The 16,003-nt window shown below is 46.1% G+C and overlaps 1 long non-coding RNA gene across 1 annotated transcript in view; it reads left to right on the forward strand.

The window, feature by feature from the left end:
* LOC130368531 (uncharacterized) overlaps positions 1-16,003 on the forward strand; it is a 40,981-nt gene that overhangs the window by 3,084 nt on the left and 21,894 nt on the right. The window contains exons 3-4 of the long non-coding RNA XR_008892497.1: positions 14,287-14,418; positions 15,816-15,922. This is a non-coding gene — a long non-coding RNA (uncharacterized LOC130368531). The remainder of the gene's footprint in view (positions 1-14,286; positions 14,419-15,815; positions 15,923-16,003) is intronic.

A 16,003-nucleotide genomic window follows, 5' to 3' on the forward strand; every position in this document is an offset into this window, starting at 1 on the left:
TAAACACCAATTTATGTCCTGTATTCTGGTCATTTCATACAATAAAGTGCACCTTTTTATTGCACTTTTGTGACTTTCTCCTTTAGATAGGGGATAGAATAACCCTTTAAAGGGGTACTCTGCCCTAGACATCTTATCCTTTGGATAGGGGATAAGATGTCTGGGAACCCCTGCGATCTCGGCTGCAGCACCCCAGACATCCGATGCATTGAGCGAACTTTGTTCCGTGCCAGATGACTGGTGATGTTGGGCGGAGACTCGTGACATCACGGCCACGCCCCTCTCATGATATCACGGCCCCTAAATGCAAGTCTATGGGAGGGGGCGTGGCAGCCATCACGCCCCCTCCCATAGACTTGCATTGAGGGGGCTTGGCCGCGACATCACGAGTCTCCGGCACTGCACCCGACGCTCTAAACGATTGCCGGGTGCAGCAGGGAGATTGCTGGGGTCCCAGGGGATAAGACGTCTGGGGGTGGATACCCCTTTAAGGGCTATGTTCACATAGCAGAATTTCCATACAGAATCCGGAGGAAAAATTCAGCTCGGAAACATTGTGGTGAATGGAATTTCATTTGTCCCATTCAAACAGCAATTTTTTTGCTGCAGCATTTCCGCTGCGCAAATTCTGCATTCGGATTTTGCAAAAACATTGAACCTGTCAATAGTTTTTGCAGAATTCCTCAGCAGAATCCAATGAAGTCAATCAGACTCTGAGTTCTGTTCAGAATCTGTGCATTGAGTGCAAGAAATTCTGCATAAATTCTACACACAGTTTGCAAGGAATCTGCAAAACTGCAAAAAAAAAATCCACTGCCAGCTTGGCAGAAAGGAATCTGAGCGGAAGCCAAGAAATTCCACCATGTAAACATAGCCTAAAGGGGTTGCCTGAGGAATTAAATCTAGATACTACTAGGGCTGTAACTATCGATTACCTATTATTTTCAGAATTGATTAGTTGGCCGATTATTGTTCCGATTATTGTTGCGACTAATTGGATAAAAAGAACTATAGTGCAGAAGAAGATAATTTGTAGGTTAGATTAGGGAGGGAGTTAATGGGGGAGGGGACCGGGCTGAAGGTCTTCTGTGTGTTTCAGGTAAGGGATGCATTGTGTGTTAAGAGACAGTTTGTGGGGTCGGCTACATTCTGAGCCTTGCGGAGAGTGAGAGGAATAGTTTTTTTTTTATTATTATATTTAAATAGGTATAATAATTCTTTTAAATTTTCTTTTTTTTCCCTCCTTGTAAGGATTATACCCCCCCCCCCCCCCTCCCTGTTTCTTACTTGTGGCCACATAGGAGAGGCAGCACATTCCCTGCTTGTCCATCCTACATGACCCCAGCAGCCATTTAGTGAAGAGGAGGTCAGCACACATAGCACACAGTTTCTGCGTCTTTTTTCCGTAACTATTGCGAATCTGGCATTTAGCACAGAGCCTGACAAACGGAGACTCCCAATAGCTGCAGGAATGAGCTGGAGGAAGCAGAAGATAGTGTGTGCTGGACCCCCTCTTCACTAAACAGCCTGCCGAGGACCACAATTCCATATATACATAGTGATAATCGCTAAGTGTATGTGAACTTTACAAATTACAAATCTGTCTGACCAGCTTATCGACCAACTGATTAATTATTAAAACTGTTGACAACTATTTTCATAATTTGATTAGTTTCTGATTAATTGATTTGTTGTTTAAGCCCTAGATACTATGAGGCAACACCTGCATGCAATGGCCAGTGACCACATGATGTTACCAATGCTGTGGCTATACGACAAGAGGAATACTAGTTTTTATAAAACCATTGGCAAAACCTTAAAAAGATTATGAATTCCTATTGGGGGGGGGGGCATCTACAGGTCAATCTAAATAACCAAACTTTATTGAGACATTAATAAAAAAAACAATTAAAACACATAAAATGAGAGGTAAAGAGACAATACAGGAAGATAACAAGGCGGGAGACTCTGCAGAATATCCAAGAAGTTTTCTTCCAAGCACATATTGTATATGAAACAGGATGCGTCAATGGCATATATGTCAAGTTCAATATGAAAAAGTGAATAACATCACATAATATACTATTACACAGCACAGGAAAAAAGGATGTAAACACAGTAACATGCTTCGTCAGGTGCGAAAATGCATTTGAGGCTGGGGTGAGGAGCTCAGGCAGGGTGCATCACCATCTCTGGGTAATATCCATACTCTGTTTACATGTTACTGTGTTTACATCCTTTTTTCCTGTGCTGTGTACTAGTATATTATGTGATGCTATTCACTTTTTCATATTGAACTTGACATATATGCCATTGAAGCATCCTGTTTCATATACAATATGTGCTTGGAAGAAAACTTCTTGGATATTCTGCAGAGTCTCCCACCTTGTTATCTTCCTATATTGTCCGCTTTACCTCTCATTATATGTTTTTTAATTGTTTTTTATTCATGTCTCAATAAAGATTTGTTATATATCACTATTTATACTCTGGTCTGTAGTGTTTGGAGTTTATAGTTATGAGGACCACTGTATAGTTTTTCTCATCTATATTGTTTGGTGACCAGATCAATCTAAATGTAGCAAAGTATGTAACCAAATGTCCAATGCTGCCTGCCTGGAGTATTACATACTTAGTGATTGATAGCTATCTGTGTATAAATGTGCACATAGAGAGCTGACAGTCACTGAGTAGGACCGCCCACCTGACTACTTAGCCCAGACTACTTATCTTGGAACTTTTCTTACAAAACTATATTTCAATCTACTCAGCTCCTCCTTCTTTATAACATTATGCCTGCATGACAGGTTCTCTTTATTGCTGCACTACATAGCTTAACCCCAGTCTGATACAAGCACTGATCTCCTAGATCAGCGATCATTTACTGAGCCTATTACTAAGTATCAGTGAACAGGCTGTTTACTTCTGTCCTTTTTCAGCCACACGTGACCTATTACACAGGGCAACGTGCGGCCGACAAACAACGATTTTTAAACATGGCAAAAGCATGTGATGAGCCGACAAACAAGCATTAGCTTCTTTACTGATTGCTGCCCTATTATATAGATCATTCTGTGTAATATGGCCCTTATTGTACATACATTGTACATGCTGCTTCTTGTTGTCATGATAGCAAAAGAGAGCATTGTATTCTGATTACATATACAGTATATTTACCCTGTTGTTATAGGAGTACCTCGGAGCTGCAGGTTTTTCCAAACAATGCCTTTCTATAGTTCCAACCACTATACAGCAGTCAACAATGCCTTCTACACTGATAAATATGAGCTAATACAAGCTGTCTCAGGCTGGGTTCACACCACGTTCCGCAAAAAAAGTATACGACAGTATCCGAAACTGTATGCATAGAGAATGCATTGTAAACCGTATTCTAAATGTTGTGTACGGTTGCATCCGTTTTGCCTCGGATACGGTTTTACCGATTTTTCAACTGTAGGCAAAAACGCTGTCGACCACGTTTTTGCCTCCGGTTGGAAAACCGTATGCGAACCGTATTGTTACGCCGAGCGCTCCGGGTCCCCGCTCCTCCCCGGAGCGCTCGCTACACTCTCGCTACTGCAGCGCTCCGGTCAGATCCACTGACCCGGTGCGCTGCGATACCGCCTCCAGCCGGGATGCGATTCGCGATGCGGGTGGCGCCCGCTCGCGATGCGCACCCCGGCTCCCGTACCTGACTCGCTCTCTGTCGGTCCTGTCCCGGCGCGCGCGGCCCCGCTCCCTAGGGCGCGCGCGCGCCGGGTCTCTGCGATTTAAAGGGCCACTGCGCCGCTGATTGGCGCAGTGGTTCTAATTAGTGTGTTCACCTGTGCACTCCCTATTTATACCTCACTTCCCCTGCACTCCCTCGCCGGATCTTGTTGCCATTGTGCCAGTGAAAGCGTTTCCTTGTGTGTTCCTAGCCTGTGTTCCAGACCTCCTGCCGTTGCCCCTGACTACGATCCTTGCTGCCTGCCCCGACCTTCTGCTACGTCCGACCTTGCTTCTGTCTACTCCCTTGTACCGCGCCTATCTTCAGCAGTCAGAGAGGTTGAGCCGTTGCTAGTGGATACGACCTGGTCACTACCGCCGCAGCAAGACCATCCCGCTTTGCGGCGGGCTCTGGTGAAAACCAGTAGTGACTTAGAACCGGTCCACTAGCACGGTCCACGCCAATCCCTCTCTGGCACAGAGGATCCACCTCCTGCCAGCCGGCATCGTGACAGTAGATCCGGCCGTGGATCCCGCTGAAGTTCCTCTGCCAGTTGTCGCCGACCTCACCACGGTGGTCGCCCAGCAGTCACAACAGATAGCGCAACAAGGCCACCAGCTGTCTCAACTGACCGTGATGCTACAGCAGCTACTACCACAGCTTCAGCAATCATCTCCTCCGCCAGCTCCTGCACCTCCTCCGCAGCGAGTGGCCGCTTCAGGCCTACGACTATCCTTGCCGGATAAATTTGATGGGGACTCTAAATTTTGCCGTGGCTTTCTTTCTCAATGTTCCCTGCACTTGGAGATGATGTCGGACCAGTTTCCTACTGAAAGGTCTAAGGTGGCTTTCGTAGTCAGCCTTCTGTCTGGAAAAGCTCTGTCATGGGCCACACCGCTCTGGGACCGCAATGACCCCGTCACTGCCTCTGTACACTCCTTCTTCTCGGAAATTCGAAGTGTCTTTGAGGAACCTGCCCGAGCCTCTTCTGCTGAGACTGCCCTGTTGAACCTGGTCCAGGGTAATTCTTCCGTTGGCGAGTACGCCGTACAATTCCGTACTCTTGCTTCAGAACTATCCTGGAATAATGAGGCCCTCTGCGCGACCTTTAAAAAAGGCCTATCCAGCAACATTAAAGATGTTCTGGCCGCACGAGAAATCCCTGCTAACCTACATGAACTCATTCATCTAGCCACTCGCATTGACATGCGTTTTTCCGAAAGGCGTCAGGAGCTCCGCCAGGATATGGACTTTGTTCGCACGAGGCGTTTTTTCTCCCCGGCTCCTCTCTCCTCTGGTCCCCTGCAATCCGTTCCTGTGCCTCCCGCCGTGGAGGCTATGCAGGTCGACCGATCTCGCCTGACACCTCAAGAGAGGACACGACGCCGCATGGAGAATCTCTGCCTGTACTGTGCCGGTACCGAACACTTCCTGAAGGATTGTCCTATCCGTCCTCCCCGCCTGGAGAGACGTACGCTGACTCCGCACAAAGGTGAGACAGTCCTTGATGTCAACTCTGCTTCTCCACGTCTTACTGTGCCTGTGCGGATATCTGCCTCTACCTTCTCCTTCTCTACTATGGCCTTCTTGGATTCCGGATCTGCAGGAAATTTTATTTTGGCCTCTCTCGTCAACAGGTTCAACATCCCGGTGACCAGTCTCGCCAGACCCCTCTACATCAATTGTGTTAACAATGAAAGATTGGACTGTACCATACGTTTCCGCACGGAGCCCCTCCTAATGTGCATCGGACCTCATCACGAGAAAATTGAGTTTTTGGTCCTCCCCAATTGCACTTCCGAAATTCTCCTTGGACTACCCTGGCTTCAACACCATTCCCCAACCCTGGATTGGTCCACTGGGGAGATCAAGAGGTGGGGCCCCTCTTGTTTCAAGGACTGCCTTAAACCGGTTCCCAGTACTCCTTGCCGTGACTCTGTGGTTCCCCCTGTAACCGGTCTCCCTAAGGCCTATATGGACTTTGCGGATGTTTTTTGCAAAAAACAAGCTGAGACTCTACCTCCTCACAGGCCTTATGACTGTCCTATTGACCTCCTCCCGGGCACTACTCCACCCCGGGGCAGAATTTATCCTCTCTCTGCCCCAGAGACTCTTGTTATGTCTGAGTACATCCAGGAAAATTTAAAAAAGGGCTTTATCCGCAAATCCTCCTCTCCTGCCGGAGCCGGATTTTTCTTTGTGTCCAAAAAAGATGGCTCCCTACGTCCTTGCATTGACTACCGCGGTCTTAATAAAATCACGGTAAAGAACCGCTACCCCCTACCTCTCATCTCTGAACTCTTTGATCGCCTCCAAGGTGCCCACATCTTTACCAAACTGGACTTAAGAGGTGCTTATAATCTCATCCGCATCAGAGAGGGGGATGAATGGAAAACGGCATTTAACACTAGAGATGGACACTTTGAGTATCTGGTCATGCCCTTTGGCCTGTGCAACGCCCCTGCCGTCTTCCAAGACTTTGTTAATGAAATTTTTCGTGATCTCTTATATTCCTGTGTTGTTGTATATCTGGACGATATCCTGATTTTTTCTGCCAATCTAGAAGAACACCGCCAGCATGTCCGCATGGTTCTTCAGAGACTTCGTGACAATCAACTTTATGCCAAAATGGAGAAATGTCTGTTTGAATGTCAATCTCTTCCTTTCCTAGGATACTTGGTCTCTGGCCAGGGACTACAAATGGATCCAGACAAACTCTCTGCCGTCTTAGATTGGCCACGCCCCTCTGGACTCCGTGCTATCCAACGTTTTTTGGGGTTCGCCAATTATTACAGACAATTTATTCCACATTTTTCCACCATTGTGGCTCCTATCGTGGCTTTAACCAAAAAGAATGCCAGTCCTAAGTCATGGCCTCCTCAAGCGGAAGACGCCTTTAAACAGCTCAAGTCTGCCTTTTCTTCGGCTCCCGTGCTCTCCAGACCTGACCCATCTAAACCCTTCCTATTGGAGGTTGATGCCTCCTCAGTAGGAGCTGGAGCGGTCCTTCTACAAAAAAATTCCTCCGGGCATGCTGTTACTTGTGGTTTTTTTTCTAGGACCTTCTCTCCGGCGGAGAGGAACTACTCCATCGGGGATCGAGAGCTTATAGCCATTAAATTAGCACTTGAGGAATGGAGGCATCTGCTGGAGGGATCAAGATTTCCAGTTATTATTTACACCGATCACAAGAACCTCTCCTATCTCCAGTCTGCCCAACGGCTGAATCCTCGCCAGGCCAGGTGGTCTCTGTTCTTTGCCCGATTTAATTTTGAAATTCACTTTCGGCCTGCCGATAAGAACATTAGGGCCGATGCTCTCTCTCGTTCCTCGGATGCCTCGGAAGTAGAGCTCTCTCCGCAACACATCATTCCTCCTGACTGCCTGATCTCCACTTCTCCAGCCTCCATCAGGCAAACTCCTCCAGGGAAGACCTTCGTCTCTCCACGCCAACGCCTCGGAATCCTCAAACGGGGTCACTCCTCCCATCTCGCAGGTCATGCGGGCATCAAGAAATCCGTGCAACTCATCTCTCGTTTCTATTGGTGGCCGACTCTGGAGACGGATGTTGTGAATTTTGTGCGAGCCTGCACTGTCTGTGCCCGGGATAAGACTCCTCGCCAGAAGCCCGCTGGTCTTCTTCATCCTCTGCCTGTCCCCGAACAGCCTTGGTCTCTGATCGGTATGGACTTTATTACAGACTTACCCCCATCCCGTGGCAACACTGTTGTTTGGGTGGTCGTTGATCGATTCTCCAAGATGGCACATTTCATCCCTCTTCCTGGTCTTCCTTCAGCGCCTCAGTTGGCAAAACAATTTTTTGTACACATTTTTCGTCTTCACGGGTTGCCCACGCAGATCGTCTCGGATAGAGGCGTCCAATTCGTGTCAAAATTCTGGAGGGCTCTCTGTAAACAACTCAAGATTAAATTAAACTTTTCTTCTGCATATCATCCTCAATCCAATGGGCAAGTAGAAAGAATTAACCAGGTCCTGGGTGATTATTTACGGCATTTTGTTTCCTCCCGCCAGGATGACTGGGCAGATCTTCTACCATGGGCTGAATTCTCGTATAACTTCAGAGTCTCTGAATCTTCCTCCAAATCCCCATTTTTCGTGGTGTACGGCCGTCACCCTCTTCCCCCCCCTCCCTACTCCCTTGCCCTCTGGTTTGCCCGCTGTGGATGAAATATCTCGTGATCTTTCCACCATATGGAAAGAGACCCAAAATTCTCTCTTACAGGCTTCATCACGCATGAAGAAGTTTGCTGATAAGAAAAGAAGAGCTCCCCCCATTTTTTCTCCTGGAGACAAGGTATGGCTCTCTGCTAAATATGTCCGCTTCCGTGTCCCTAGCTACAAATTGGGACCACGCTATCTTGGTCCTTTCAAAATTTTGTGCCAGATTAATCCTGTCTCTTACAAACTTCTTCTTCCTCCTTCTCTTCGTATTCCTAATGCCTTTCACGTTTCTCTTCTTAAACCACTCATCATCAACCGTTTCTCTCCCAAACTTGTTTCTCCCACTCCTGTTTCCGGCTCCTCGGACATCTTCTCCGTAAAGGAGATACTGGCCTCCAAGAAGGTCAGAGGGAAAACTTTTTTTTTAGTCGATTGGGAGGGTTGTGGTTCTGAAGAGAGATCCTGGGAACCTGAGGACAATATCCTAGACAAAAGTCTGCTCCTCAGGTTCTCAGGCTCTAAGAAGAGGGGGAGACCCAAGGGGGGGGGGGGTACTGTTACGCCGAGCGCTCCGGGTCCCCGCTCCTCCCCGGAGCGCTCGCTACACTCTCGCTACTGCAGCGCTCCGGTCAGATCCACTGACCCGGTGCGCTGCGATACCGCCTCCAGCCGGGATGCGATTCGCGATGCGGGTGGCGCCCGCTCGCGATGCGCACCCCGGCTCCCGTACCTGACTCGCTCTCCGTCGGTCCTGTCCCGGCGCGCGCGGCCCCGCTCCCTAGGGCGCGCGCGCGCCGGGTCTCTGCGATTTAAAGGGCCACTGCGCCGCTGATTGGCGCAGTGGTTCTAATTAGTGTGTTCACCTGTGCACTCCCTATTTATACCTCACTTCCCCTGCACTCCCTCGCCGGATCTTGTTGCCATTGTGCCAGTGAAAGCGTTTCCTTGTGTGTTCCTAGCCTGTGTTCCAGACCTCCTGCCGTTGCCCCTGACTACGATCCTTGCTGCCTGCCCCGACCTTCTGCTACGTCCGACCTTGCTTCTGTCTACTCCCTTGTACCGCGCCTATCTTCAGCAGTCAGAGAGGTTGAGCCGTTGCTAGTGGATACGACCTGGTCACTACCGCCGCAGCAAGACCATCCCGCTTTGCGGCGGGCTCTGGTGAAAACCAGTAGTGACTTAGAACCGGTCCACTAGCACGGTCCACGCCAATCCCTCTCTGGCACAGAGGATCCACCTCCTGCCAGCCGGCATCGTGACACGTATGCGGTTCTTTTAACATTGTTGTCTATGAGAACCGTACACAGAATTTCAGAATACGGTTGCACACGGTTTTTCTAATCCATTTTTGGAGTTGACACATGCGCAGATTGGAATTTCAATAGAACAATAGTAACTTTATTAAATTGCTGGAAAACTAATTCCAACAAAATAGCAAAACCGTTGGCAAAAACTGATGCAAACGGATAGAACCATACGGGGAAAAACCGTATACGTTTTAATTTGGAGTCATACGGTTGTATACGGTTGCATACAGTTTTTGCCATACGTTTTTTAGCGGAAAACCTTATACGGTAACCGTATTTGAAAAACGGGGTGTGAACCCAGCCTCACATTGATCACCATGTGCTTTACCTCCCCACAGCCCACTTGGGAAATCTTAGTTACATCATTACTCCACGATTATACTTTATTTCTAGTGCAACCCACCATGTTACATCTGTTAAAATTGACTTAAATGTACTGTACTGCCACCCTGCTACTAGACATAATGTTTTCATGTCCAGGACATATGGTAAATAGGATGGCAAAGAGCTTCTTGCAATTGTTGGTACAAATTTCAACAGCAAATCCACAAACAATATGCTGGGAAATCCACACAAAATCCTACAGATTTTGACGGAGGTTTATTCTCTGATTATTGACATGGATGCATTTATCGTCACTGAACGCGTTAGATGGCAAAGTAAACATTCTGGACATTTTAGGCACTCTGTTTGGGTAGGATGTCTGTTTCTCTGACTCCAGCGACTGAACTTCAATGTGACAATTTGCCCATCTGATAAAGGGAAAAAATACAAAAAACAACAAAAAGCAGTAGTACAGTTTTGAGGTTATGTTGATCATTCTAAGACCTGCAACACTGTTGTTTGGGTGGTCGTTGATCGATTCTCCAAGATGGCACATTTCATCCCTCTTCCTGGTCTTCCTTCAGCGCCTCAGTTGGCAAAACAATTTTTTGTACACATTTTTCGTCTTCACGGGTTGCCCACGCAGATCGTCTCGGATAGAGGCGTCCAATTCGTGTCAAAATTCTGGAGGGCTCTCTGTAAACAACTCAAGATTAAATTAAACTTTTCTTCTGCATATCATCCTCAATCCAATGGGCAAGTAGAAAGAATTAACCAGGTCCTGGGTGATTATTTACGGCATTTTGTTTCCTCTCGCCAGGATGACTGGGCAGATCTTCTACCATGGGCTGAATTCTCGTATAACTTCAGAGTCTCTGAATCTTCCTCCAAATCCCCATTTTTCGTGGTGTACGGCCGTCACCCTCTTCCCCCCCCTCCCTACTCCCTTGCCCTCTGGTTTGCCCGCTGTGGATGAAATATCTCGTGATCTTTCCACCATATGGAAAGAGACACAAAATTCTCTCTTACAGGCTTCATCACGCATGAAGAAGTTTGCTGATAAGAAAAGAAGAGCTCCCCCCATTTTTTCTCCTGGAGACAAGGTATGGCTCTCTGCTAAATATGTCCGCTTCCGTGTCCCTAGCTACAAATTGGGACCACGCTATCTTGGTCCTTTCAAAATTTTGTGCCAGATTAATCCTGTCTCTTACAAACTTCTTCTTCCTCCTTCTCTTCGTATTCCTAATGCCTTTCACGTTTCTCTTCTTAAACCACTCATCATCAACCGTTTCTCTCCCAAACTTGTTTCTCCCACTCCTGTTTCCGGCTCCTCGGACATCTTCTCCGTAAAGGAGATACTGGCCTCCAAGAAGGTCAGAGGGAAAACTTTTTTTTTAGTCGATTGGGAGGGTTGTGGTTCTGAAGAGAGATCCTGGGAACCTGAGGACAATATCCTAGACAAAAGTCTGCTCCTCAGGTTCTCAGGCTCTAAGAAGAGGGGGAGACCCAAGGGGGGGGGGGGGTACTGTTACGCCGAGCGCTCCGGGTCCCCGCTCCTCCCCGGAGCGCTCGCTACACTCTCGCTACTGCAGCGCTCCGGTCAGATCCACTGACCCGGTGCGCTGCGATACCGCCTCCAGCCGGGATGCGATTCGCGATGCGGGTGGCGCCCGCTCGCGATGCGCACCCCGGCTCCCGTACCTGACTCGCTCTCCGTCGGTCCTGTCCCGGCGCGCGCGGCCCCGCTCCCTAGGGCGCGCGCGCGCCGGGTCTCTGCGATTTAAAGGGCCACTGCGCCGCTGATTGGCGCAGTGGTTCTAATTAGTGTGTTCACCTGTGCACTCCCTATTTATACCTCACTTCCCCTGCACTCCCTCGCCGGATCTTGTTGCCATTGTGCCAGTGAAAGCGTTTCCTTGTGTGTTCCTAGCCTGTGTTCCAGACCTCCTGCCGTTGCCCCTGACTACGATCCTTGCTGCCTGCCCCGACCTTCTGCTACGTCCGACCTTGCTTCTGTCTACTCCCTTGTACCGCGCCTATCTTCAGCAGTCAGAGAGGTTGAGCCGTTGCTAGTGGATACGACCTGGTCACTACCGCCGCAGCAAGACCATCCCGCTTTGCGGCGGGCTCTGGTGAAAACCAGTAGTGACTTAGAACCGGTCCACTAGCACGGTCCACGCCAATCCCTCTCTGGCACAGAGGATCCACCTCCTGCCAGCCGGCATCGTGACACGTATGCGGTTCTTTTAACATTGTTGTCTATGAGAACCGTACACAGAATTTCAGAATACGGTTGCACACGGTTTTTCTAATCCATTTTTGGAGTTGACACATGCGCAGATTGGAATTTCAATAGAACAATAGTAACTTTATTAAATTGCTGGAAAACTAATTCCAACAAAATAGCAAAACCGTTGGCAAAAACTGATGCAAACGGATAGAACCATACGGGGAAAAACCGTATACGTTTTAATTTGGAGTCATACGGTTGTATACGGTTGCATACAGTTTTTGCCATACGTTTTTTAGCGGAAAACCTTATACGGTAACCATATTTGAAAAACGGGGTGTGAACCCAGCCTCACATTGATCACCATGTGCTTTACCTCCCCACAGCCCACTTGGGAAATCTTAGTTACATCATTACCCCACGATTATACTTTATTTCTAGTGCAACCCACCATGTTACATCTGTTAAAATTGACTTAAATGTACTGTACTGCCACCCTGCTACTAGACATAATGTTTTCATGTCCAGGACATATGGTAAATAGGATGGCAAAGAGCTTCTTGCAATTGTTGGTACAAATTTCAACAGCAAATCCACAAACAATATGCTGGGAAATCCACACAAAATCCTACAGATTTTGACGGAGGTTTATTCTCTGATTATTGACATGGATGCATTTATCGTCACTGAACGCGTTAGATGGCAAAGTAAACATTCTGGACATTTTAGGCACTCTGTTTGGGTAGGATGTCTGTTTCTCTGACTCCAGCGACTGAACTTCAATGTGACAATTTGCCCATCTGATAAAGGGAAAAAATACAAAAAACAACAAAAAGCAGTAGTACAGTTTTGAGGTTATGTTGATCATTCTAAGACCTGCAAAACAGTTGGAAATAAGTTCATGAAGCCATGTTTACATGATGGAATCTCCACCTGGAAAATTTCCGGGCAGCGGGTGTTGGTGAAAAATGACAGCGCTAGGACTGCTCAGAAATGCCCAATATCCATAGAAGGCAATGCATTTCTGAGCACATTCCGCAGAAAGAATAAATAAGTCTATTATTTCTGCGGACACTGAAATCAGGATTTCCGCCATGTGCACAGTGCAGCAGGATCCCATTAAAACCAATGGGACTCTGTTGCAGCATAATGTTTGTGCAGAATTTTTATGTGGACATTCCGCCTTGTGAACATAGGACTATTTCCTGTAAGAGCACTATGACACAGAGCCTCCGGGAGATCACACATCCCAATTCCACAATGAGTTGGGATATGTGAACACATTCCTGAAACAGGCAGTGCCTAAAGATTCTCACTCAAAAATGTGTTGCTCAAAAATTTGCTACATTTTACCACTATAAAAACTGTGCAAAACAATTATAAATCCATCTATAGTCTTTGATTTCCTGAAAGCGTATCATAAGACTAGATTTCTACACAGGTTTTTTTCTGGTGGATCCAGTAGGAAGGAAAAGTATAAATCCTTCCGTTATATTTCCCATTCCTTTTGAATCCACTTCTGGCTTTGGCACAAACTGCAGTGGCTTCAAAAGGAATGGGAAAAAGCAGAAAAAAAACTTGCATTGATACCTAGCCTAATACATTCTAGAATGGGTTAGTATTTGAGTTCGACCATAGATTCGTCTTGTCTCTATTGATTCATTGAATGTTTTTTTTCCAATAGAATTGGCCGTAAGCCTTGTCTCACAGTCTACAAAGAAATTCCTGAGACTGTTGATAGGGAGGCATACTCGACTGCTGAGGCATTTTCCACTGCATTGTGACACGTAATAACCTACAGCTGTCAGATTACATTTGTGTTTTGTTTGTTTTATTATAAAGGGCAAGGTTTTCCAATGTACCCCGCATAAGTATTATTTAAAATGGATAGCTCAGATACCTATAGTATATCTCTCTCCTCTCCTCTGCAGACGTTTTTAGCTGTGTACCCAGTACTGTAAAGGGAGGGAGCTGAGCTACTCTTTTACAAACCTTCAAAAAGATAAAATGGAAGAAACTGTCACCTCTACTTTCGCTAACTAAATTTGAAGTACAAAAGGCTGACACTTTGGACAACCCCTTTATTAGAAACATTAAGTTGCACCCCAGGTTCATCAATGACAAAGTCATCATATATATCAAGTATAGAACAGTGGATAGATAAGGCAAAATGGATGGCACCTTACCTAGTACATTCGCAGCCTCCTCGTCCCTCCGGTATTCCAAGGATGGTGACTGGTAAATAGCAGTACTGAAGAGTGGTAATGGTTACCTCGAAACCGGGACGTTGATCGAGGCACAGAATTCACAGGCAGCGGTAGATGTAATTTGATTTATTTGATAACTTCTTGGATGTGGAACTTGATACAAGGTCAGGTGACCTCATTACTAGGGGCTACCGAAAACGGACAGCTGTCAGTTCTCTCCCTAGTTACTGTAGCTATCATCCCAACGATGTACAACATTCATTGCTTTATGGACAATTTGTAAGGTCACATCGGATTAATAAAGATTTATCTTCTTCTGATACACAGGCAAAGGAGTTATCTGAACTTTTGAAATCAAGGGGATACCCAAGAGATGTGATAGAAAATCTTGCATTTGAGCTAGATCACATGAAAAAGAGAAATTGCTGAAAAGGAGAAAAAGGGACTGGTCTAACAACAGTAATGACAAACATTTCATTTTCACTTCAGTTTCTCCCAATGGAAAAAGTGGTGAAAAATGCCATATTTAACCACTGGCTTGTATATCAACTGGCTCCAGAAAGTTAAACAGATTAGTAAATTACTTCTATTAAGAAATCTTCTTCCTTTCAGTACTTATGAGCTTCTGAAGTTGAGTTGCTCTTTTCTGTCTAAGTGCTTTCTGATGACACGTGTCTAGGGAACTGCCCAGTTTAGAAGCAAATCCCCATAGCAAACCTATTCTACTCTGTGCAGTTCCCGAGACAAGCAGAGATGTCTGCAGAGAGCACTGTTGCCAGACAGAAAGCAACAACTCAACTCAACTTCAGCAGCTGATAATTATTGAAAGGATTAAGATTTTTTAATAGAAGTAATTTACAAATCTGTTTAACCTTCTGGAGCCAGTTGAGATATATATATATATATATATATATATATATAAGTTTTTTCCTGGATAACCCCTTTAAGGGACGTAATCAAAAATTCTACCTGGCTTAGTAAGTCCATCCCCAATGGAAACCATTGTTGCAGGTCATGTAAATAGTGTCCTTTTTTTGTCTCCTTGACTCCTAGACTTTGTACGTTGACCATGATTATTTGGTAATATGTGTACACTATTATGTGTACCTGCGGCATATCTTATATTAGTAAAACAATCAGACCTTTACATACCCGGTTTTCTGAAAATGTTCGATCAGTCACTACCGGGAAGGAATCCCTATGCCTTATTAACAAGATGGAATTTATGGGCCTTTATTCATGGTCTACAAAAAAAAAAACCTTCTTCATCCTAAAAACCCAGACACTTGGCCCTTGGAGTAATTTAAGCTCATTTAACTCTTAGAGTAGATTGTAAATAGCAGTATTCCAGTACTATGTAGTAAGAAAATATCTGCATCTATGTGTATTGTCATGTTGTCTTGTTAACAGAAGATGTGTCATGTTAAGTAAAGTTGATCTTATTTTAGGGCGGTACCTGAGTAATGGAGCAAGCAGCTTGTTTTTTTCTGTAACCTGTCTGAGCCATTGATTGACTGAGCGGGCCGTCACTTCTGCTTAGCAAGAGCACATCTCTGTGGATGGGGGTCTCGAGCGTGCTGTGGAGGACTGGACCCTGCATTCCAGAGGTAAGAGCAGGACTTGAATCGGATAGGATTTCTGTACCAAGTTCAGCTCTTACCTCTGGAATTCATTTTATAAAAACATATCCCCAATCCAAAGGATAGTTTGGATTGGGGATATGTTTTAATAAAATGAATAACCCCTTTAATGTTCGGTTTGTACTCCGATCTTCCTTTGTGTGCTGATTCTGTTACTGTGTGCCTGCCAAGTATTAACCCAGCTAGTTACAACTTTCTTTCTATCTAATACGTTAGTGCCCATGTACTCTTAGGAAGGGGCCATCGCCCTGCTCTTATTAGGAAGCGATTGGGCTTCCATCAGGACCATCGGGGCTGCTCTTATTAGGGGGCGAGTGCTTCAAGTAAGTGGAGTGTTGTTGATTTGTGGTTTATGTTTTCTTCCTCCTCGCCTTCTAAGACTCAAAACTTTTATTTTTCCACAG

This window comes from Hyla sarda, chromosome 4 (genome assembly GCF_029499605.1).
Source record: "Hyla sarda isolate aHylSar1 chromosome 4, aHylSar1.hap1, whole genome shotgun sequence".
Classification (NCBI taxonomy): Eukaryota; Metazoa; Chordata; class Amphibia; order Anura; family Hylidae; genus Hyla; species Hyla sarda.